The sequence below is a fragment of the Monodelphis domestica genome, chromosome 1 (genome assembly GCF_027887165.1).
Source record: "Monodelphis domestica isolate mMonDom1 chromosome 1, mMonDom1.pri, whole genome shotgun sequence".
Lineage (NCBI taxonomy): Eukaryota > Metazoa > Chordata > Mammalia > Didelphimorphia > Didelphidae > Monodelphis > Monodelphis domestica.
Genome location: NC_077227.1, coordinates 568,397,605 through 568,409,451, shown reverse-complemented (window position 1 = coordinate 568,409,451; position 11,847 = coordinate 568,397,605).

Here is an 11,847-nt window from a genome sequence, read left to right as displayed (position 1 = left end):
TCCATCGGAGCTATCTCCTAGCAGAGGAGAACTTGATAAATGTTTGTTGAGTGAATGAATGGTGTCCCAGAAGGAGTACTGTTAATTGAGGAACAAACTGCCTAACCAGCCTCAGGTTAAAAGATGATGCCTTGTTCTTCAATACAATTCAATAAACATTTAGCGCCTTAGATGTTCCAGGCACTGTTCTGAGCTGTGGGATGTTAAAAGAGGCAAAAGACAATTCCTGCTCTCAAGGAGCTTGCAGTCCAATGAGGGAGACAGCATACAAACATACAAAACAAATTATGTACAGGTAGGGAGGAAATAATTTACAGATGGAAGGCACTGGAATTGAGAGGGGCTGGGGAAAGCTTCCTGTGTGAATTTTAAATTACTCCACCCTACTTAGATCTTATTTTATGGTGAAGATAAAATTGCAATCCCCTGATTGAACAATGAAAGTACTTAGTTCTTACTTTATAGTGAAGCTAGAACTTTAAGCCATTTTTAGATCTTAATACAAAAAGGTGTTTAACTATAAAGGTAAAATTAATCATAAAAAGGTTAAGTAACTAACAAAAGGTAAACCTATCAAAGAAGTGTTAAGTAACTCAAAAGATATAATCTAATCAAAGAAGATGAGAACTAAAGAATGGGCAGTCCTGGAGAAAAGCCTCTGATGTGATTGGTAGATGTGAAAATTTAGAGGCGGGGGACAGAAGAGTAAAAGGTCTATATATTTGGCATCACTTCCTCTCTCCGGTACCCTTTGGCGGCAGAGAGGTGGCTGATGGCAGCGTGCTGGGCCGGGCCTTTCGCCATCTTGGTGTGGCTACAGCTATTGTCCAGTTCCGTGGTGAGTTTCTGGCTGAGTTTTTCCTCCTCTGCTTTCCAAATTTTATCCTCTTAGAAGCCTCTAATCTCCTTCAGAGACCTAGCGGTGGAGATTTTGAACTCCCCCTGGCAAAGGCTAGGTGGGAGAAATCTTATACCCTCTTCCCTCCTCCTTAAAATCCTTCCCTCTATATTAATTAAAATTACCATAAATTTCTTATTAGATGGCGATGCAGCAAAGCACTGTGGAGTGCTTAGGGCGTGTTGGAGCACAAAAGACAACACGGCCATCCAATGCAGCTGAGGAAGTCTCCAGGTGTAACGACTTTTTGTGCCACTGGACCCAGGCTTCCAACGCCAAGAGAGTGGGACTGTCTCTGTGCATCGACTTTTCCACTTAAATCTCCTTCACACACAAGTGTCTTTGTGCACACTCCTCTATACACCATAGATGAAACCACACAAAGACAATCGTCATCCTTGATTACCCAGAGACTACTACTACAGACTACTACCACAAATTTCCAGACTGACTTGGGTATTTTATTTGGGATTTTCCCTGGTGACCAATTAATTTAGATTTTAAGTCACAACCCTAAAATTATCTTAACACTTGGAAGAGGTCAGATTTGGTTCGGATTTATAGGAAGCCAGGGAGGTCTATATGGAGATCCCCTAGATGGGACTACATGGGAAGTACCCCTAGAATCTTTCCTGTGGATCCCACAAAATTAATTATTTAATAACAAGATTAATATTAGCCAGTAAGACATTTTCCAGTCCCACTGTGTATATTGCTGCCCGGTATAGTGGTGGCAGTGATGGGCCTGTGCAAGGTGTGACAGGCCCATCACAGCCATGGCTGCAGCCTCTGCAAGTGGTATACAGATCTGTGCATAGTTTGTTTGTTTTTTATAGTCTGGCCCTCCAACAGTCTGTGTAAAAAGTTTGGGGACCCCTGAATTAGACTCTCAACCATAATCCAGAGGAAGGATTTTGTGTGAGCTGCCCTTCTTAGGAAATATGGAAAGGCCTTTAAAAAAATTTTTTTTTTTTAATGCAGGGAGGAAACTCCAGGTCTTCCTCATACAATAGGTCAGCTGGTTGTCCCTAGAATACATTTAGAGCTTCTTTGGAGTAGAGTTCTGTTGGGAGGAATTTCAAATCTGAGGAAATATTCTAAATATGGCCCAGTTAAAAACATTGTACTCAGTAAAAGTAGTATTGTGGAATGATCAACTGTGGAAGACTTAAGCTGTTATTGGCAATCCAATGATCCAGGACAATTCTGAGGGACTTGGGTCAAAAGAACAGTTAGAGTCAGAATGCAGATGAAGACATCTGATTTATCACTTGTTTATTTGAGAATATATTGAGGGATTTGGGTTTTATAAGATTATTCACTTACATAAATGAATAATATGGAAATATGTTTTACATGATAATACACATATAACCTAGATCAAATCCCCTGCCAGCAGGGGGGGGGGGGAAACACATTCAATCATATAACGTAAGAAAACTTATGTGGAAATTTATTATTACATGTAATTGGTATAGATAAATAAAAACAGATAAAAAACAAGTCTAAAATCAACAACAAAAATAAAAAAAAATATGGCCCATTAGCCCTTCCTTACACTTCCCATTGGCTTGACTGACAACAAATCCTTGCTGTGCCTCAATATTATCATTTTAAAATGTGTCAACATGGAAATCTAGAGATCCCCAGTTTATTTAGTTTGAGTGTAGAAACCCCAGGTTTTGACCTTGTCACAGGAGAGTTTCCCCCTGAGGGAAGGTCCCTCTTCACCAGACAGGGAACTTCCTGGTAGTTTGGGTGGGAACAGCTAATCCCATCCAATATTGAACATCCCTTTTGTCCCAATGGTTTCTTCCCCCTAGGCTAAAGTCCATGACCAAGGTGACCCAGCCCTAGGCTGAGTCTTTCCCTTTTGTGTCCATTGTGGGGCCCCAGCCCCTCACTATTATTCCTGTCTGGAACTCTTCATTTTCCTTTCTTACCATTGTAAAGTCAATCAACTGTCCCTCTAATCCTAAAGCCCCCAGGTCACCTAGAGTGGTATATAAGTTCCCCAAAGTTCTTTTGTTCCTCGGAGTCCATCCTGAGTGGGCGGCACTCCCAGGGGCTGGTGACCAGGGCGTCTTGACTCCGGTGCAGTCTTGGAAATCAGCTCTGTTGTCGTAGTAGCAGCGCTAACCCCTTTTCCCTTGATTAAAGAGTGATTTTGACTATTTAATAGTTCTGTGTTTTTTCTAGTTGACAAATGTATTGTGTACCTTTTCTTTCTTTCGCTTTTTAAAACACCCTTACCTTCTGTCTTAGTATACTAAGATCTACTATCCTAAGTGTCCCTTCCAAGGCAAAAGAACAGTAAAGGCTAGGCAATAGGGACTAAGTAACTTGCTCAGGGTCCCAGAACTAAGAAGTATCTGAGGCCACATTTGAACCCAGGATCTCCCATCTCTTGTCCTAGCTTTCTATCCACTGGGCCACCTAGCTGACCCTATGTCCCATTGCATTCTAAAGTCCAGCCTGCTTCCTCCCTCTAAGAAGCCCATCCAACAGAAATTTCTGTTTTCTGGCAAAGGAAATTTCTGTTGAGAAAGATCAGTTGATTTTCAACATTTAAAAGGGACTTTCTCTGTGAGTTGTTATGGTAAATTATACTTAGAAGTAGGAAGAGGAGTAACAGAATTTGGGCAGGGCAGTTCACATCTGGTAATTTTACATAAATAGAAAGCCTTAAAAAAACAACCCTGTAAAATCTCCTTAGAAAGTATGGCCCAACAGAAAAAAAAAACCACTGGCTTTGGAGTGAGAAGTCCTAGATTCAAATCCTAATTTTTCTACCTTCTTTGTGACCTTGGGCAAAAACCATGGAAATTCCTAACATCTGTTACTTCAGTTATAAAATAGAAAGAGTTGGACTGGATCCCAGAACTCCCATCTGACTTTAAATGCTTTGAAACCAAACAAGGAGAAAACATGAAATTTTAAGGTGATAAAAGCAGCATGTGAACCTTTGTTTCTTTTTCCCTCTAGCTGATTTCTTTTATTTCACACTACAGCCCTAATCTAGAAATACTGGAATAGATGATTAATTTTGAATTGAGGAAATCAGTTGATTTAAAGTAACAAGTATTGGAGTGTCTCCTCACTTTTTATTGGGAAAAAGAATGGGAATGACAACCTGGTTTTATGAAATTCCAAATTGACCCTTGACCTTGATAAATGCCTTTGCTGACTCTCATCCCATACTGAACCTTATATCCTCAAGCACCCTTTGATTACTTTAGATAGAATTAGCAGATATAGTCATCTTTCCGGTTTTTTACACAATATCTTGGGCTGCTATCAGGTGTTCCAGCCCCGGCTTGGAATCCTTCTTCCCTAGGCAGTCAGTTGTCCTTCCTGTTCTATATTCCCTAAAATGCATTGACCCCAAATTCTTCAGTTGGGTGGAAAATCCCATTCTTGGAGAATTTTTCCAGAGACATTATTCCAAGAATCCCAGAGCTCTGCTCTGTGTTATTGTGTGTGTTGTAAAAGGGAGAGGGTTTTGGGGATGGATTGAATTGGACCAGTGTCAGTAGGCTGATTGTGGGTTGATAAGCTAACTGATACTCTGACCAAGACAGAGCCTGGTCTGAGATCACACACAGACCACTCAGTAAAATGGGAAAATAGGTTTAATTAAAGAGAATAGGGGGGCAGCTGGGTAGCTCAGTGGATTGAGAACTAGGCCTAGAGATGGGAGGTCCAGGGTTCAAATCTGACCTCAGACACTTCCCAGCTGTGTGACCCTGGGCAAGTCACTTGACTCCCATTGCCTAGCTCTTACTGACATGGGCACTGTACCCCGAGAAACCCAGGGGAATTATTATCAGGGAAACTCCCTTGTCTTTGCATCCTAGTGACTCTTAACCTAGAAACACCCAGTGACCCCACCCAGGGTCCTGAGATGTTTACCCTCTTTTGTCCTCTAGATTTAAGATGGACAAAGAGATGAATCTTTATGCCTCCAGGCAGACCCCAGTCAGATGACCACCTCACCCACCAAATGCCTGAGGGACTAACACTCTATAGGTCCACACCGTGACATAGCATCTGTTGTAAAAAGTATAAAATCCCCAGAACTGATGTCATCTAGGGGACAGCCTTTCCATTCATGCTGTCCTCATGGAGAACAGCCTTTCCATCCATGCTGTCCTCCCAGGAACTGCTCCCCATCTTGCTGTCCCACTTTGCTATCCCCCTGGCCATTCTCAACATTTCTTCCTAAATTAATAAATTTCTCTTTTTGTTTTTAAGCTAAGTTTTGGAGTCTTGCATTCTTGCAAAAGGTATCCTCGAACCCCAAAGGTATCCTTCTTGCCCATATCATTACCACTCTTCTACTACCTTGGAACCAATACACAGTATTGACTCCAAGACAGAAGGTAAGGGTTTATAAAAAAGGGAGAGTCAGAGAGAGAGACAGAGAGAGGGAGAGAGAGAGACAGAGAGAGGGAGAGAGAGAGACAGAGAGAGGGAGAGAAAGAGACAGAGAGAGGGAGAGAGAGAGACAGAGAGAGACAGAGAGAGACAGACAGAGACAGAGAGAGAGAGAGAATAGGTTAGAAAGGTATGTGCTAATCCTAAAACTAAGTTTTCTAATACCCCAGGGATCTATTGTCTCTTCACCTAGGGTTTTCAGAGTGGTTGTTCTACACTAATCCTCTCCTTACTTCCTAAATAAATCCCAGTTCCTGTTCTTGCTAAACTACAACTAAACTCCCCCAGGGAATCCAAAAAGGACCTAGACCTTGTCTCACTACTGCAGCTGATCAGGATCACCAGGTTCTGCTCCCATGAAATATAGCACACAAGACAGCAAGCAGGACAGGAATAAGGATAGGATCAGCCACTAAGGAAAAGCAGCCATCCTCTCCAGGTACCTCCAGAGAGACAGCTCACCCCCTCAGTACTCATTTAACCCTTCCTTCAAAATTCCAGAATCTTTCCTGCTGGTCTCCTGCCACTCTCCTTTGCAAACTTACACACTTTGCTATTTAACTTGTTCATGATGATATGGTAGCTACAAGAGCATTGTCTCCCTTGTCCTGATTAAAGACCTTTATAACTATTTTAGTGATTCCTCCCCCAGGTTTGCAGGAGAAAGACTACTTGCTATCTTAATCCTTTCAATTCCTTCACTTTCTTTCTTGACTTCTTTCAAGATTCAGTTTAGTGGCAGCTAGGTGGTTCAGTGGGATAGAGAGCTGGAAGATCTTGGGTTCAAATTTGACCTCTGGTACTTCTTACCTTTGTGACCCTGGGCAAGTCATTTAACCCCTTTTCTAAGAGGACTTCCTAGGCTCCCACCCACTTGAGCCTTTATCCCTAAGGCTATCTTCTTTTCTCTATGTATGTTTTATGTATCTATTTATTTGTTGTCTCCTCTTAGTAAATTCTCTACCTAAGAGCAAGGAGTTTTTAATATTTTTGCTGTTCTTGAGAACCCAGTGCTTAGCACAGTACCTGGCATATAGTCAGCACTTTATAAGTAATGATTGATCAATTGATTAGTAATTGTTATAGGTAGATCTGATTGAAAACTGACTAGCCAAGAAATTCAATCAGTGAAGTAATACCTGGTTTTGTTATCAACTAAGATGGAGATTAGAATGTAAAATTATAATAGAATAATTGAATAAGTTAACATTTAACCTAATGTCATTATTTCCTATGGAAATAAGATTACATATAGTTGAGATCTACTCCCCTTTAGCTGGCTGGAAGGATGTTTGCAATTTTAATCATGGCTTTATTTTGACCCGACTTCTTATCTTTTTTTTTTTTAATCAATCCTTTGGTAATTTCTTAGACAGCTGTGGACAGAACAGCAGAAACAGCAGATTTCATATCTACTTCAGCATTCACATAGAACATTGCCACAGAATTTGAAAACTAGAAAGAATCCTCAGGGGCCATCTACACCTAAAAAGGAATTTTTTCTTTAACATTCTTAGATAACTACTTGAGGTTTCACTAGTTAGAACCAGGAACAACAGCTTGAAGTTCCAAAGAGGAGAATTTAAACTTTTTGTTAGGAAAACTTCCTAGTAAAAATCAAAACCATTCCAAAGTGGACGAGGCTAGTTTGAGAGGTAGTAGAGAGGTCTCCAACAAAAAAAAAGGTTGTAATATGGATGCTTTTTTTTTTAGACCCTACCTTCCGTCTTAGAATCAATACTGTATATTGGTTTCAAGGCAAAAGAGTGGTAAGGGCTAGGCAATGGGGGCTAAGTGACTTGCCCAGGGTCACACAGCTAGGATGATTCTGAGGCCACATTTGAACCTGGGACCTCCCATCTCTAGGCCTGGCTCCCAATCCACTGAGCTACCCAACTGCCTCAAAAACAGATATTTTTTAATGTATGGATGAGTAACTTATCTCTCTTGAAACTGGAATTCTGTGATTCTGTTGCCTGTAAAGAGTCTTCAAAAGGCCTGAGGGTAAACGCTGATAATTCTGAGTCCATACTCTGCTTTTTTGTCCATGGAAATCTAGAGTCAAAACTGCAAACATCTTAAGACTCTAGCTAGGTAGGGCAGACCTCATCTGGGAGGATCAGACAAGAGAGGAAAGAACATTCAGGCATGCCCAACCTAAGAATGGTTTGCTCTGGACCCAGATAAGAAGGATCAGAGAAATAACTTTTCCAACTGAAACTTGGGCGAGCCCCTTTTAACTTTTCTTAAAAGGACACAGGAAAAGGGACTACGTTAGCCTATCACACTTCTAATTAAAGCTACAAGAAGAAGATTCAGTGTATTGTAATGGGTCCTAGATTTGGAGCCTGAATGGAGAAACTAGGCGGTGTGAACCTGAGCAAATCTGACTGTCCCTTTCCCTAACCTCAGTTTCCCCAACTGTAAAATGGAGGTTAAAGGCTTTTACTATCTACCTTATGAAACTGTTCTGAGAAAAGTTCTCAAAGCACTATAGGAAAATGAGGTTTTAGACAAGGGATTATAGATTTTGAGATAGAAAAGAGTTTAGATATCAAGTGACTCAACCGCCTCATTTTTAGGATAAGGAAACCGAGGCCAAAGAGGTTGTGAATTGCCCAACATCGATCATGTAGTAAGTAGCAGAACTGGAATTTGACCCCAGGTCTTCTGACCAATAATCTAGCATGCCTTTCACTGTACCATGAAGCCTACTGATGGACTGTATATGTGACTGTAGCTGTTTATGAGTAAATGAATACATATTCACGTACCACATACACATTACACATATTACATGTCTATAATACGACTGTGCCAATGTGTTGTATGTGCATATGTGTGGTGCCTTACTACATAAATATATATGTACCTGGGTGTAAAATTAATGTACATGTAAGGACACATGCACGTGCTAGAGTTAATAAAGCCTCTCAGTGAGCAACAATCTCCTGAATATTGGAATTCCCTTTCCTCCAAGAAACTTCTTCTAATTCCACCTCTGGTAATTTTTTAAACCTCAACTAGCTTTAGGTTTTCTATCTTCCTTAATGTATTTATTCCAGAATATGATATATTAATCAGAATTTCGGTTAACATTCTACCCTCCAACTAAATTATAATCTCCTTGAGGGAAGGAGCCACCACATAAACTGTGCCTCTCTCAGTTCCAGCACAAGGAAGTCCTTTATTAAACAAATCTTTATTGTTTGGAAGCTGGTCCTCATCACAGTTGGCCACAGTGCTTACTTTAGGGAATGGTCTGTTTGGCAGGAAGGAAAACAGAACTTCAGGCATGACTTAAATTTAAATTGGCAAAAAATAGTCAAGGAACCTCCTCTACTCACAGGTCCAGGATTGTAGGAGCTGCTGCAAAGGAAGGAAACAGGCATCTCGTTCCAAGGAGACAGATCTTATGGTTTCCTTTGTTGGGAGAGAGCCAGACCTATCAGTTGCTGGGGATATTGGCAAAGATAGCCCAAATTCCTGGAGTTATGGAAGCACTTGAATGAAACCCAATGGGAAAGGACCTTGGAGGACATCTGCTCCATCCTGTAACTGTTCAGGGATCCCTCCTATAACATCCCCAGTAAGTGGTCGCTGGCTTCTGCTTGAGTGTCAGCAAATTCAATGCACTGTCTTAAAGCTTAGCAGGGTACCCCTTGCTCTCCTCAGTCTCACAATGAAGCTGAAACGGATCATCAATAACCTATGCTGAACTTGGACTTAAAGAGTGAAATAAAGGGCCAGTAACTCTGGCCTGTGGCTGAGACCCAGGGGCTTTAGCCTCTCTTCTTAACACCTAGTCCCTTCCATGCCAGGGATTTTTTTTTTCCAAATGGAAAGAAGCGTTTATTTCTGAAACAATGAACTTACAACTCATCTATAATATATTATTGTAATAATAACAATATAAATAAATGAAAAACGATATGATAATGTTCTATATGAAAATGTGCAGGTACCAAAAGGTGCAATTACAAGCAAGTTTAAGTGGCAGATCCCCTTCTCTAATCCCTATTTCCAGAGAGCAGACAAACATTGGGTCCTAAAAACAAACAAATTAAACTTAAGCCTTGATTTTCCCATCTGTAAAATGAAAGGGTTGGATTCCTGAATCACAGAATTTGAGAGTTTCAAAGGACCCCAGTTGCCACCTAGAACAAGCCATGGTGGATTGGATTGGATGGTGTCTAAGGGCTGAGAAACTTTAACCCTCTGAATATTCTCCCACCAGGAAGATCTTTCCTGTCCTAGTCTGAGCATCTCATACTACAACTTTAGAAGATAATGAAGGAGTAGCTGGGTGGCTGAGTAGATAATCACATCTAGAGATGGGAGGTCCCAGATTAAAATCTGACCTCAGATATTTCCTACTTCTAGGACCCTGGGCAAATCGCTTAATCCCAATTACACAAGCCCCACTGCTCTTCTGCCATGGGGCTGATACTATCAATTCTAAGACAGAATGTTAAAGTTTTTAAAAAATGGTTATGAGGCTCCATTTGCTTTTGACACCTTTTTTTTACCCTCTCCTGATTTATGCTGGTTATCCTCTCATTTCAAATCATCAATACAATAATTATTAAGTCCTTTGTCTATTTCTTCTGTCTCTGAATTGGAATAACCTTTACCTAATATACTTAGGGTATCCTGTTAATACCCTCAAAAGAAATAGGGAAGTTTGGAGAGAAATAGATTTATGGGGGAAGATGATGATTTCCATTTTGTATGTGTTAAGTTTGACTTCTGAGAGGCCATCCATATAGAGATATCCAAAGATTAGGGATGGACATGTGGATTTGGGATTATCTACATAGAGATAATAATTGAACCCATATACCCTGATGAGAGTTCCAAAAGAGAGAGTGTAGTACTGGGGTTCTCAAACTGGGGTCCAACCATCCCTACAGGTCTGTGGATTTCAGAGGACATGAGAATTGTTGTTTGTTTGTTTGTTTTTAATATTGAATAATTGTATTTCACTAAAATTACTTTCTTTGCAATTCTATGAGTATGTTACACATACGTGTACTACATTAATTGTAGAAGGGAATAAGCATTGATTAAGTATCTACTATGACCAGGTACTGGACTAAGCACTTTTCTAATATTATTTCATTTGATCTTCACAACAACTCTGTGAGTTAGATGCTATTTTTATACTCATCTTAGAGTTGAGGAAACTGAGGCAGGCAGCTCAAGGCTACATAGCTAATTAGTGTCTGAAGACATATTTGAAATCAGAAGTCCAGAGGCTTCCAAAGGCTGCCAAGGGGCCAATGACACAGGTTAAGAATCTCTATAGAAGAACCTGGTATGGAGAGGAGAAGAGGGCCTGGGACAAAAGCTTTCAGGGCTTTCTTAGTGGAAGACGTGATTCAGTAAAGGGGACTAAAGAGTAGTCAGGCAGGTAAAAAAAAAAACAGGAGAGAACATTTCTTAGAAGTTAAGGGATAAAGGACAGTATCTAAGAGAAGAGGGTAGTCATTAGTATCTTCTCTTAGATACTATCCTCTTATCACAAGTTGTAGCACGAGCTGCTGAGAAAGCGAAGAAAAACCAGAAATAAGAAAAAAATCTAATAAAAGTAATAATTATAAGGGATAATTTGTAGTGTTAAAGGGTGGTAGGGTCAGGAGCCAAATTTCTTTTTTTTTTTAACATTTATTTATTTTAATTAATTTATTTAGTCAATTTAGAATATTATTCCTTGGTTACAAGAATTACATTTCAGATGATAAATTTCAAGAGACTGTTTAGTGAGAGGGGAAGATTATATGGCCGGATTTTTCTAGGGCTTGGTCTGACTTTGGAAGGAATGTACAACATAGGATGATTGCTTGTGAGGGCAAGAAGTTTACATGAAGTTTCTTTATTTGTTTTGATTTTGGATTTTAGGCTGTAGGAAGGAATGCTTCAAGGCAATGGGGATGGAGCCTGACAATAAGGAGATACTGAAGGTGGGAGCAGAGCAATATCTCACACCACATGCCAGGATATAGTTAGCATGGGTACATGGTCTAAACATAAAGGGTGATGCCATAAACAAATTAAGGAAGCATGGAATAGTTTACCTGTCAGGTCTATAGATAAGGGAAGAATTTAGGATGAGACAAGAGAGAGAGCTTTGTAAAATGAATAATTTTGATTATATTAAATTTAAGGTTTTTTTTTTTTAAATAAACAAAACAAAGGCAATAAAAATTAGAAGGAAAGGAGAAAACAGGGGGAAATAAATTTATAGCAGGTATCTCTTTAAAGGCCTAATTTCTCAAATACATAAAAAATGAAGTCAAATTTAGAAAAATAAAAGTCATTCTCCAATTGATAAATGATCAAGGGATATGAACAGTTTTTAGATAAGAAACGAAAGCCATCTATAGTCATATGAAAAAATGCTCGAAATCACTCTTGATTAGAGAAATGAAAATGAAAACAACTCTGAAATCCCACCTGACTCCTATTAGATTGGCTACTATAACAGAAAAGGAAAATTATAAAAATTGGAG